General features: G+C 29.7%; 1 protein-coding gene across 3 annotated transcripts in view; it reads left to right on the top strand.

The window, feature by feature from the left end:
- The first annotated feature begins 720 nt into the window (after positions 1-720).
- arm (armadillo) overlaps positions 721-13945 on the top strand; it is a 140991-nt gene continuing 127766 nt past the window's right edge. For 2 of the 3 annotated variants that reach the window (XM_088190547.1, XM_088190538.1), the window contains exon 1: positions 722-816. The gene's annotated coding sequence lies outside the window, so the exon portion shown is untranslated. Of the gene's footprint in view, positions 817-13945 lie in introns of all 3 variants that reach the window. The other variant, XM_088190542.1, reaches the window with a different exon arrangement.

The following is a 13945-nucleotide window of genomic DNA, read 5'->3' as shown; positions in this document are numbered from 1 at the left end:
AAACGAAGAGCTTTCCAAATACTTTTACCGTTTTCAAAATCTTATCTTTGCGAAACCGGATTTTCTGCGGTGGCTTCGTTGAAAACAAAATACAGATCACAGCTAAATATAGAAAAAGAACTTAGGGTATCCATATCTGGTATTACTCCTTCATTTCAAAAACTTTGCAATGAGAAACAGGCTCAAGGAAGTCATTAATTAATAACAATAACATATTTAACTGGTATTTGTTTCATACTAATATACTTAAATAATAAATATAATAAATTATTTATTGGTAATATGTAATTATAAAGTGTAATTCTTTTAGAAAGTCTTTTTGTTGTATTATATACCCACGTCTTTATTAGTTATCAGTTATAAATAGTTTTAAAGTTAATAATTGAAATACCTGATTTATGTTCTTTACGTTGTTTAAGGTAATTGTATTTTTCTATAATTTATCATATGTTCCCATTACTGTTGGTTTTATTTCATATTTTTAATTTTCTCTTGTACACCTAGAAAATGGTTACAAACCAATAATTTTGACGTATTTTTAATTTTGTAATAAACGTTTATATAAAAAAACAGCGTCGTCAGAAAACAGCTGTTTTGCTCAGCTAAACAAATACATACAGTTAGACAATCAAACATGTTCGGCAAAATATATAAAAGCTATAAATTATAACGTTTTAAATATTAGGTTAATATTGAAATTAAAGAATAAAATGTTTTGTAAAAGGCACTTTTATTCAGTCTCTATCTGATGATTGAGTATCGCTTGAGCTGGACATCATGATACTCTCATGTTGTTAATATATTACAATAATATCGGTAAAGTATGATTATTCTTTTTTTATATAATATTTTTCTTACAAAAAAGCCAAATCGCTTAAATGTGTGCATTACAATATTTCCAATCAAAAGCATTTAGTGCTTTAGTTTCTAAATATAATTATTATTAATAAGTAGAGAATCGCAGTTATCAAATAACAAGAATTCTGTCTAATATGATTTAGTACAAGCTATTTCCATGCACTCAGATTGAATCCGGCGCAGTCTCTCTTCAATCGCCCAAATTGCATTATGCACCGCGAGTGTCCCACCGACTGAATACTGCAACAGTCCGAGTGAATTACGAGTATCGTTCCCATGGCATAACTCCTCACCCTTCCGAGGGTTCAGGGTTCACGCTGCACAACCACCCCGTTCATTCACTCACCCCTTAGCTTCAGCGGGGGATGAAGTTCAGCTCATTCCGCGGAATGTTCTCCGGCACGAGATAAAAGATAACATAACTACCCCCGAGTATTTTTGACGTCGGTTTATTTTGGAAATTCCGCCTCGGACATGCACCGACAACCACTCCCTCCCACCCACTATCCAACGTGGTACGAGCACTTATTTGCTCTCTGTGTTTTGTCAGTTTGGTGCTAACGCGAGCTTTTGCTGAGCTGTGACACCGCCCAGAAGCTTTTTCGGGGTGGCGAGCGCTTTAATTAATCTAAAAACTTGTTAATGTGTTTTTCGAGACTGCGTTGGGCGTGTGCAAAATACGTTATCATAACTCGTGTTTTTTTTACTGATTAAATCGTGATAATGACGTACAGTATCCCAACTATCTTTTCATGTGTCCAATGCAAGATTTAATTTTTATTTTATTTTTTAAGCAGTAATCAAATCTATTGCTTATAAATATTTTACGTGTACACAAAAATGTTAAATAATCGCAATTTTAATTTCAGCTAATGCCTAATTATTATACATAACGAAATTAATGTGAGAATTAATAATCGTTATATCCAAAAAATTGATCTTAAATATCTCTTAGTAAATTTTAACTTGCCAAAACCTTTATAATGGAAACGGCCAGAATATTCGAAGAAATATTCTGGGAACTAAAATGATTTTGTTATTACTCAAATAACTCTAATTTGATTTAAGCGGTTAAGGAATAACACTTTTTAAAAAAACAAACTCAACAAAAAAATATTCGTTTACTTTATAAGTTAAGGAAACCTTGAAAATTTTGTTATGTGTCTTGATTTACGCGATATTTTATGGAACGTATCTAGTGAAAAAATCAAGAGACGAGTGTATAATATATGATACTCAGATTAATATCTAGGTTTCAAACATTTAAATATATTTTTAAGAGCAATATCGATTGTATAAAATCAGCAATGCGCCTAGTTTCTAAAGACGAGCCAAAAAGAAAGTAATATTTGTCATAGTTTTTAGTTGGTTATAAGTGCCAATTTATATGAGAAAATGTATATTTTTAATTTCTATATTAATCATTCTCATATATTTAATAAAAATCTAATCTAAAATAAAAATATTTTAAAAATTTTATTTTTTTGGTCAGTTTCATATAGGGACCTCATTTGTCCTGGGCATTGTGCTTGTGCACCTGTTGCGCCAGTCTATTTACGGCACTGCTGTTGTGAATGGTATTATACATAATACAAAAAGGTAATTAAATTGAATTTTTTATTTAATTTTGAATAAAGTTTTAGTCAAAATATGTAAAAAAAATATAATAACTAGAGTACATATTTTATGCTAAGTTCAAAAGATGATAAAATAAAAAAAATAAGTTATGGTTCTTCTTTAACAATTGTCCGTAATTCACATTATAATTAAATTCATCTAAGTAGCTGATGTGCCATGTCATCAGCATGGCGTAACAAGTAGGTTATAATATAAAAGTTTGGCTACCCCACTCAAAATTTTTTTCACGGCGTAATGCAATTCATTAATCGGTTTCATCATGTTTTTTTATTTAAATGACATGCTTATATTTGTATTTTTTTATTTTCAATCTTTCGTTGCAATACGAAAGGCGTAAGCCCAATGCATTACATAATAATAATACATCTGTACCAAATGGGTTAATTAATCAGATATAATGAACCAACAAAAAAGTATTATTAATCAGACTTTTCGGTCATGTAATCGGTGACATCTAATATGAATTACTATGTTAATATTTAATTTATAATCAATAGATGTAATTTTGCATATAGGGTTGGTATTTATTAATATCGCATTTTAATGAATAAAAATTCTGCCATGACTCGAATCCACGGACTATTCTAACCTTAGTTTAAACAAGTCCAAATAAATTATTACAGCATAAATTAACCCTGAAGGTTCATAGCTATATTATGCTTCTAAAGAATTTTGACTCAGAAAAACTCAGCAGTAGAACAAGGTTGTTTGGGAAATATTAACCATGAGATAATGAACTGGATTGAAACATTTAAATCTGAGAATAAATTATTTTTTTTAACTCTAGATTCTCAGAGAATTTCTCGCTTTGTTTTCTTCATGACATTAGTCACATGGGCAGTCAGTTAATGAGACTCGAGAGATTATTTTCTCGTGATCAAAATTTGTTGCACAATATTTATTTATTATTTATTTTATTAATTTATTTAGCTTAATAGCTAATCTTTACATCTAACAAATTTAGTAAACATATATAAAAAATATATAAAAAATACATAACAGAAAGAAAAAATAAAAATATACAATAATAAAGACTTAATATTATAATTTATTTCTATATGTACGAAGGTGTTTTTTTATTCCATTTATGAAACCCGTTATATTTTTGCTGTTTCGGATTTCTCTTGGAAGACTATTATATAAATCAAAACCTCCGTACATAACTCCCCTAGCCGTACTCGTTTTCTTATACTTAATTATCTTTAAATTTTCTCTATTTCTAGTATTATATTTATGTACATCTTTATTTCTTATTAAATACTTATAAAAATATTCTGGTAACATATTATTTTCTAACTTATATATAAATACTAAAACATTCATACTCAATATTTCTTGAACATTCAACCATTCTAGTCTATCAATCATACATTTACAATTAGTTAATCTATTTTTATTTAAGATTACTCTCATTGCCCTATTTTGTAATTTTTGCAACATTTGTTTGTCTAATTTATTTAACATATTTAATAGTGTTGCACAATAATTAAAATGGGGCAATATTATACTATTGTAAATTTTTTTTTTTGTATTTATACTTAATATATTTCTTAATCTAGATAATAAACCTATTTTTCTACTAATTTTTTTTAATATGTAATTACAATGTTCTTTAAAATTTAATTTTGTATCAACAATTACTCCTAAATATTTTATATTATCCACTATTTCTATACTAGAGTTATTTATTACTATTTTGGTACTATTATTTAACACATTTTTATAATTAATAAACATACATTTAGTTTTATTCTCATTTAATTTAAGTACATTATTCTTTAACCATATTTTTAATATACTTAATTCATTATTTAAATTATTTACAATTTCTTTAATGTTATCACCTATGCAATCATTAATATACAAAACAAATAACAATGGTCCCAAATTAGACCCTTGTGGTACTCCATAAGACACTAATTTCTCTTCAGAATATAATTTTATTATTTATTTTTACTTTTTGTTTTCTTTAATATTATATAAGTAATTATTAAACCATCTATATTGCGATTAGATTTTTTAAAACACGTATAATAAACATACGTTAGTAAAAGAGGATACAAAAGTGTACGAAAACTAGTTTATATTAAATTATCGTTTATTTATTTATAAAGTACATCTGTATAAAATATGTACAAGTATATATAAATATATATATAATTCATATACCTACATACACGGGAAGATCAATTTGAGCGTCGTTTATGTAAAAAGCTTGGGTATTTTTCCTCCGTTGTAACATTTTTCGTCGTCCAATTCAATTTCGGCGTCATGATGAAAAAAGACGTGCTCGTTGTACTAACACGTGACTTTTTATTTTTACAATCGCAAAATTCTATAGAGAATTTGTATGGATGTAGCATGAATACATTTAAACTTTAAAGTATACAATTTCAAACAGCGTATGTAGAAAATGGAATTGTCGAATTCATAATGTATGTATTTAAATACAATTTACTGATTTTTATAATAAATATTAAAATGTGTCTGTTTTAGATTAGAATTAATTGCTGTTACAATATATAATCTTTTTCTTATTGAATTCAAAGTAAATCTACGATTTGTAATTTGTTAAAACACCCTAATAAAAACGTATATATATATATATATATATATATATATATATATATATATATATATATATATATATATATATATATATATATATATATATATATATATGTATATATATATATATATATATATATATATATATATATATATATATATATATATATATATATATATATATATATATATATATATATATATATATATATATATATACATATATACATATATATTCTGTAAGATTTCTTACATGTTATTTTGTTTACCGTTAATACTTAAATGGTGGTGATAAACAAAGAAAACATCTAATTGCTAATCACACAATTAGATGTAACTTATTTATAACAACCATGGCTAAACGACTAGCATAATAGATGAGTGGTATATTATAAGTAGCCATTTATTAACATGAAAGACCTGGGTTCGAATTCCATATGGAGCTTAGTGTTTTTCTATCAGTGATTATTATATCATTTATTTTCATCGATTGTTTCAGATTAGATTTATATAGATTTTTCTAATCTCATATGATGATTAATTATAAACGAGCTAAGTCGTACATATTAGGTATGGAAAATTTTATATTAATGAGCTACTCTATCTCATAGAAAATACCTTATATATATATAAAAAAAAAACTTTGTCTCTTCCGAAATTTCATAAAAAACTCATACTTAACTGCAGACTTTATCGAATAATGGTATCGATTTATTATTTATTTTTAATATACAAAAATAATGTGTAGTTTTACGAATACGTACGTACTTATATTATATAATAATATTTTCACTATCGCGTTGTAGTTTTTTGACAGCAGGAATAATCTTTATTAATATTTTATTTTTTATACCATTTTTTTGCTTATTTATAAATGTGCGAATATATTCGAATATTTTGTCGCTTACTATTCGATATTTTTCTAGTTTTTATTAAGAAATATTTTGACTCTTTTATACTAGAATACACACATCACCGTTAAAGATGTCGCATCGTGATCAGTACATGATAGTTTCTTTATATTACAAAAATAGCTCTAATAGTGGCTCTATAAATGTGTTTTGAAGGTAACCTTATATTATTACTAAATTTCTAACAAAGCATCATGAATCGAAATTGGAAGGTAGATACGTGTTGCCAAAAATTGACGTGTTGTATATCGGTCAGACTCGGAGGAGATCGATCAAAGTATATTGCGAGAAACACGAAAGAGCACTATATCAAGTTAAGAAAAATAAACTATGAAAGTGCCTCGGCACCACTTCAATTATATCTACAAACTATTATCGTACTTATACAATAAATATAAGTATAGAATCAGTATTTTTTATTTCGCAATCATTAAATATAAATCATATTAAATTCAATATTGTAATGCAATCGCATAATTTTAAGAAAATTGTATTAAGCATAACAATACATATTTTTGGTTTTAAGCTTTTAAATTCGTTGCTATTTTAACGAATCAAGCAATTTCTATTAAAAAATATTGATATTGTATACCTTCAACTCAGATTCTTAGTTTTATTTTATAAAAAATAAATTGTAATGTGGTAAGCTAACTCAATTGGAAATATGTAGGAGTAAGAGATATGCTATGCTGCTAAATAGTAATAATAATAAAATTAATTTCAATACATCGTCATAATTAAAAGCAAACATCAATTATCATGATCAAATAGACAATATCGTAATATAAAATTATTTCTAAAGAATGTCAATAAAAACGCTTATAACAGATGATCAAATATAAAACGTCATTAAACACAAAAACATATGTTATCAAATAACTGAAAATAATACATATTTATAAACATACAGGTGTTTTGAAATATTAAAAAATATTTTGCATTAATATGATTATAAAAAGTATTTTTAATAATAAACTGAGATTAAAAACACTGCCCTGATCCATATTATAAGGCATCTAAAATACTGGGTTTGGAGCTAGTATATTGAGGGAACTTCTATAGAGTTCCTATACGATATAGTATTTTCTACAATTTAAAGAATATAAAAATAATTCTTAAGATAGATTTGTCTCGTAAGTACTTTGACATGTTTTATGGAACATTTTTATGTATAAATATAATTATGCTAACATTAATTCTAATGCTTATAATAAATATATATATATATATATATATATACATCGCAGATTTTTTAAAATAGATAATCACAAGTATTGCCCAAAAATATGTGTTATATTTAATTGATACTCTATATCCGTGTTATCATATAAATGATTAACCCTTGTTAACGTAAATTACGTTATTATTTTGCTAACTTCTAAAACTTTATTGACTTTTTAAATAAGATTTACTCGGTGGTTACACGCGATTCATTCCAAAGTCGTGACTAGTAACGCGTTCATACACGCCATTGTTACATTATTGCCTGTAATTTGACCATGTCAAACACAGGTCTAAATATATAAGGCTATAAAGGCTATAAAGGGGATAAATTGGTTTTCTATTACGCCACGAGATGTCCGATACATAGAAATACGTTTTCTGGATAAACAACACGACTTAATGAAGAAAACAAATATAATATTTTTTTTGTTTAATTAATCACAGCTAGCCAATAATTTTAACAATAAATATTATTTTATATTGTAAATATACATTAAATCACACTAAGAGTAAATATGTATACTTATTTCCTTCCCTCTAAATACCAAATAATAAAATGGTGTTTAAATAATTTGTGGGTAAAGTGAAAATTCCAGATTAATAAATTTAATAAATATTTATACTATTATGAAAATTACAAATCTATGAGTGAGCCTTGATTTTAAATATTGCAAAGAGTGCGTCGAATAAAAATCTACGGTATAACGGTTCCCGGGTGCTCCCACCCGCTTCCTCAGATGGTGTGTAAGCCGAGTTCAGCTCATTAGCGGCTCTAGCACTTGAGCACATGCTTCCCATCGAATGACTGTATGCAGAATTTAGGCGGGTCATCAGAGAGAAGGGGAGTAACAGAGATCTGCCCCAGGCCTCATAATATTAGGGGCTCATTTTGTTAATTCAAAATTTAAAAAAAATAGATCCTGTATGAAATTCGACCAAATTATTTGAATTATCTAACCAAAATTATCTAACGCATAAAGAAAATTATGTTCTATGAAAAAAATCAAATTAAATAGCTGAAGCTAAAAGAAGAATAGAAAAGTTTCTTTTAAATAAAATTAATGATGAAACAAAAAATTTTAAAAGCAGAATCGCTATCTTGATAAAATATTTTTTCTCCCTAAAAAAGGGCTAGCAAGCACTTTTTTGGAATTTATTGGAAACATTGAAAGTCCACAAACCGGTATTTTTATTTTGGATTACTTGTACTGTTAAGAAAATATGAATATTTAAAAAAAATACATATAGGATTGTCTCTATGAGCTGTTTTGGCTCATTATTAGAGAATTTTCAATATCAGATCTGTACGACCTAGCTCGATTTTAATTATTTATCACTATATTCATCCATGAGATTAGGAAAATGTACGTAAACCTAATCTATTATTGTCGATCATAATTATAATTATATAATAATCACTAATTTTGATATATATTTTGATTGAAATCGATTACAGAATATTTTCTGTTGATGCACAGATACAAATTTGTACTTTTGAAAAATTTTCGATAAAATTTGTATGTGTTTTTATGTCTACAGTTTGGCTGAAAAAACTAATTTAATTACATAAAAATCCCATTGATAAATTCCGTAAAGCATCATTAGACACACAAAAATATAATTTTGCGAACTTAATTTAAGATATAGAGCAACTGAAGAAAACTTGTAAATCAGTTCTTGCTGAATGTAATAAAATTGCAATTGAAAATTAAATCACCACAGAATTTGAAATCTGCTTAAGAGTATTTTAATTTAAACATTTTTGACAAATTTTTCAATTCAATAATAAATTTACTTATGTAAAGATTGCAAAAAAATATTTAATTTGGAATACTTAACTTTAATGAAAAGTTAGTAAAATATGGTTTTTAAGGTCAACTTATTGCTAAAGAAATATGAAAAGGAAATAAGTGACGAATCTGACAAATAACTCATATTGCTGAAGCATATTTACAAATCCAATTTTAAACTAAACACGAAACATATTACCGAACACAGCGATTTTGCTTTGATTTTTTTACTTTGTGAGTGTAGCAAAAGGTGAAAGATCATTTACTTTTCTAAAAAAATAAAAAATTTTCTACGATCGACAATGAGTCAAGAGCGACTAAGCTAAGACCATTCTGAAATAATTAGTGAATGAAAAAGCGCACAAAGTTTTTTATTGAGTTTCTCATTATAGTTTGTCATTGAGTTAACTTTCCGTATTATTGCCCTTTAACATCAAACGATTGTGTTTAAACAAAATAACAAATTAACTGAAATAAGGGATTTTTAATAGGTATGCTAAGTCCGCATTTTTATTCAAGGATCACAAAACTATTTATAAATGAGTTATACAATCTACAACATTTAAAAATGCTACGTTTCCATCTGAAATAATGAACCAGGCAATCCACAAAGTACAACATTTCACTCTTAAAACGGATTCCACCACAAGAGTCCGTTTTCCCATGTAATGGATGCACACAGAGTTATTACACCCAACGTCCCAAAGCCAATTTGAGTCAGAATTCGAGATTAGGGCCGGTTTACACGGCCGCAGAAGGAAGACACTGCAATAACAGACGGCAAAATGGAAAACTCTCCCCTATCTACCAACTAACGAATTCACTAATCTCCTGCTCATATATAGCGCAACAATGTGTGTGTGGCTTTGCAACTAGTTGGGGTGAAAAAAGCAATTCCCGGAACACACGAGCTAAAATGCTAAAAATAGATTTAACAAGGCAAGTTTTATTTTGTCATAAAAGCCATATATGCGAACAATGTACATATATACTTGAAGTTTATTATACATTAGACATTTATTTTCAGACAAATATATGTACATAATACGATAGGATAAAAAACATTTTGTTTTGTGATTGAATTCTAATCTTGGGTCTGCTCTTTTTTTGCTAATAGCAACAAGCACTAATGATAACACCAAGAAGATTAAAATAATAATAGTTTAGGGATTTTTTTTTTTTTTTTTTTTTTTTTTTAATGTTTATTTCAAAAATAATTTAGTTTTATACAAGTTATAAATTACATGTTTCTGGCTTTTAGCCATTATCATGTTTACAAGCGAAATTACAATAGTTTAAATAAAAATAGAGGCAACAATATGCAATATTTAATAAGTAAAATTTAAGGAGAAAATACTAAAACCTTTATACAATAAGAAAAAGAAAATAAAATAAATAAAATATAAGATACATAATTAAAAATAACACTTACGAACTGGGGCTATTGAAGTCGTGGTTACAGATTTGCTATCAAAGCATTATGTGCTTAGGCATTTTATGTTTATACTTGAAATTTAGTGTGACTTTGTCATAGTTACCAATTTTTGCAATTAATTTATTATTATGTTCACGCGAGATATTTTTGTAATAATTTATCGTATTATTAATAATGTGATTTTTAATTGTAGGTATAGAATATCGAGTGTGGAGTTTCTTTAAATTAGTATAATATGGGGTGTTATAAATTATTTTTACAGCTTTATTTTGAATTACTTGTAACTTATTAAAATTATTTTTACACGTATTACTCCACACTGGGCAAGCGTATGTTAATATCGGTCGTATTAATTGTTTATATAATAAAATTTTGTTTTTAATCGTCAACGCGCTTTTTCTGTTAAAAATGGGTCTCAGAGCTGAAATGGCGGCAAGCCCTTTAGACCGTACTTCTTTTATATGCTTTGTATATTTTAATTTAGAATCTAAATGAAGACCCAGATACCTAACACTCGTTTTCCATTCAATGTTTTTGCCCTGCTCGGTTTTTAAAGGCGGAGGCAACGGTTGCCGGCGCATCGTAAAAATGATTGCCTCAGTTTTATCGTCGTTTATTTTTATTTTCCACTTTTTTAAATGTTTATTTAAGTTATGCAAAGATTTTTGTAGTTTTGTTGCTATTGGTTTAAGACCATATGAACTAGTTAAAACGGCCGTATCGTCCGCGTAAATAGAGAGACTGGTGTTTTTTAAAATTGGAATATCGTTTGTATATATTATATAAAGATACGGCCCAAGTATGCTCCCCTGAGGAACCCCGGCTGGTATTTTACGCGGTGTCGAATTATCGTTATTTAAGGAGACGACATAGCTTCGATCTTGGAGGTATGATCGGATAATTTGTATCAGATAGTGTGGGGTTTTGTACTTATCTAGTTTGTATACTAGCCCTTCATGCCACACAGTATCAAATGCCTTCTCTACGTCTAACATTAAAAATCCTGTGCTTTTTTTCCTGTTAAAATTCGCAGAAATGTGCTCCGTGAGTCTATTAAGTTGATGCGTTGTTGAGTGTCCTTCGCGGAAGCCAAATTGTTCGTCAATGATTTTACTATTTAGACACTCTTTTAAACGTGATAAGATAATCTTTTCAAATAATTTACTTAGGGACGGTAGTAAGCTAATCGGTCGGTAATTTAACGGGATGCTATCAGCTTTACCGGGTTTTTTTATCGGAATTATTTTTGCAACTTTCCAAATACCTGGAAAATACCCAATAGATAAGCAAAAGTTAAATATGTTAGTTAGGAAATGAAAGCATTTAAATGGAAAGTTTTTTATTAAGATGTTATCTAATCGGTCAATTCCCGGAGCTTTATTATTTTTAAGTGATTTTGCAATGTTATAAATTTCGAACGGGGTAATTTCGTTAATAGTTTTCTTATCTATTCTAGTTTTATCAAGTCTTTGAATTGAACGATCAACTTTACTCTGGGTTTTTAGATGCGTATAATTTTGCGTTAGCACATAGGATGTAGAGAATGCATTAGCTAATACCTCAGTTTTTTGTATGTTCGAGGTTACTATGTCGTCTCCATTTTTTAACGGCGGAATGTCTGAATATTTATTTTTAATTGATTTAGCGATTTTCCATAATGAGTTATCTGCTGGATTTAGTTTTTTCAGTTTACGCGACCATGAATCATTTTTAATTATTTGGATTTTTACGCGGATATCACTGGTTAATTTATTTAATAAAGTTTTAAGTTGGGGTGATCTATTTTTTTGCCATTGCTTTTTAATTCTGTTTTTGATTTTTATATATTCGATAATTTCTGGAGTTAATTTTACTTTATTTGGTATATTTTTACGCGTCGGTATAAATGATAGTTTACCCTGCTCGATTAAATTTGTAAAAAAATTAATATCATCGTCAATTTGCCTGGTGTTTTGTAAAGTGTATATCTGTGGAGCGCCGTGTAGACGACATTCAATGAAACTTCTAAAACCTTTCCAGTCAGCTCTTCCGTAGTCAAAAAATATTTCAGGGATGACCTCAACATCGCCTTCCAGAGCAAAAAACACAGGAAGATGATCCGAAGATAGAGCTTGGATGCAGTGCATCCCCGAAATTGGCGCAAAACCTTTGACTAATGCGAAATCAAGAGTTGATGGAGACATGTTATTAAAAGGATAGTGTGTGTGTGAATTTGGAAAGTGAATATCCGTGTCAGTATCGTGCAAGTAGTTAAAGAGCATGGAACCGGATCGATTGGTACTAGAACAATTCCAGTGCGAGTGCCTGGCGTTGAAATCTCCGCTTAATATAACAGAGCTTCCAAGTCCAAGCACAGCATCTAGATCACTCTGCAACAATTCGTCTCCGGGTGAGTTGTATGCGGCAGCAATTGTGATGATTTTATTATTATTATTAATTTGGATCGCGACAGATTCTAAGTTAATTACGTCGGGATTTATACGCGCGTGTTTTATAGATTTTTTAATAAAAATCGCAACCCCGCCACCTGGCCTTGAGAGTCGGTCTCTCCGGAGGCAAACAAAGTTCGGCAAAGATATTTTAACGTGAGGTTTAAGATACGTCTCGGTAACTATGACAATGTCAATTTTATACTCACTGATCAATAGCTCCAGCTCGCCAGTTTTGTGTCGAATTCCACGTGAATTCCACGTCAGCAAATTCAATTTCTTCTTAGAAGAGGACATCGAGGTACTCTACCATCATGATGGCTATCTCCATTTTGCTCGCACACTTGCCAGCTTTGACCCGAATCTCCTGAAGTACGAGGAGCATCTTCCGTAGATCCGAGGACGACATGGGGGCATCCTCTGCGCCGGTGTTTGGTGCTGCTGTCGGCTCTGGTTGTGATCTTTGAGCCTGCTTGAGATTAGCGGCTGCAGCTGAGAAGTTCTTAGCCGGTTGGGATGGTCGGAGTGCGGGAAAATGCTCCTGAACTAAGTTAAATGTCGGTCCAGGTGCAGCCGGGGCGACAGCCGCGACGGTAGCTGGCCTTTGATGTCTCCTCTGAGTCTGGACGAGATACTCCTTCCTGCGAGGGCAGTCCTTGAAGTTGGCCGGATGATCTCCTTCGCATCCGATGCATTTCGCTGGTGTCTCACGATCCGTTTTCGAGCAGTCAGCGGTTGCGTGACTGCCGGTACATTTGACGCATCGTGGGGTTCGGTGGCAGTTTTTGGCTGCGTGTCCATAAAGCTGACATCTGAAACATTGGGTTAAATGTCCATTGTTACGCTTATACCTTTCCAGAATGGCCTTGGCGAAACAAACGTACCGGATGTTTTTTATTGCAGCTGTCTTGGTATCCGAAGAGAACTGAACCAGGTAGAGGCGAGAACCTCCCAGTACCTCCGTCTTTGTCTTCATTGTCGTCACTTTGACGACATTGAGTCCTTGCCTTTGGAGGTCAGCAGCTATATCTTGAGTTGGAACTTCTGGTAGTCCTTTCAGGACAGACTTTACTGTCTTGTCCTCGTCAGTGG

The sequence above is a fragment of the Plectrocnemia conspersa genome, unplaced genomic scaffold (assembly GCF_051122295.1).
Source record: "Plectrocnemia conspersa isolate PC_06_02 unplaced genomic scaffold, ASM5112229v1 ptg000008l, whole genome shotgun sequence".
Taxonomy (NCBI): domain Eukaryota; kingdom Metazoa; phylum Arthropoda; class Insecta; order Trichoptera; family Polycentropodidae; genus Plectrocnemia; species Plectrocnemia conspersa.
The sequence above is the reverse complement of the archived record's forward strand: the minus strand, read 5'-3'. Positions and strand labels throughout refer to the sequence as shown.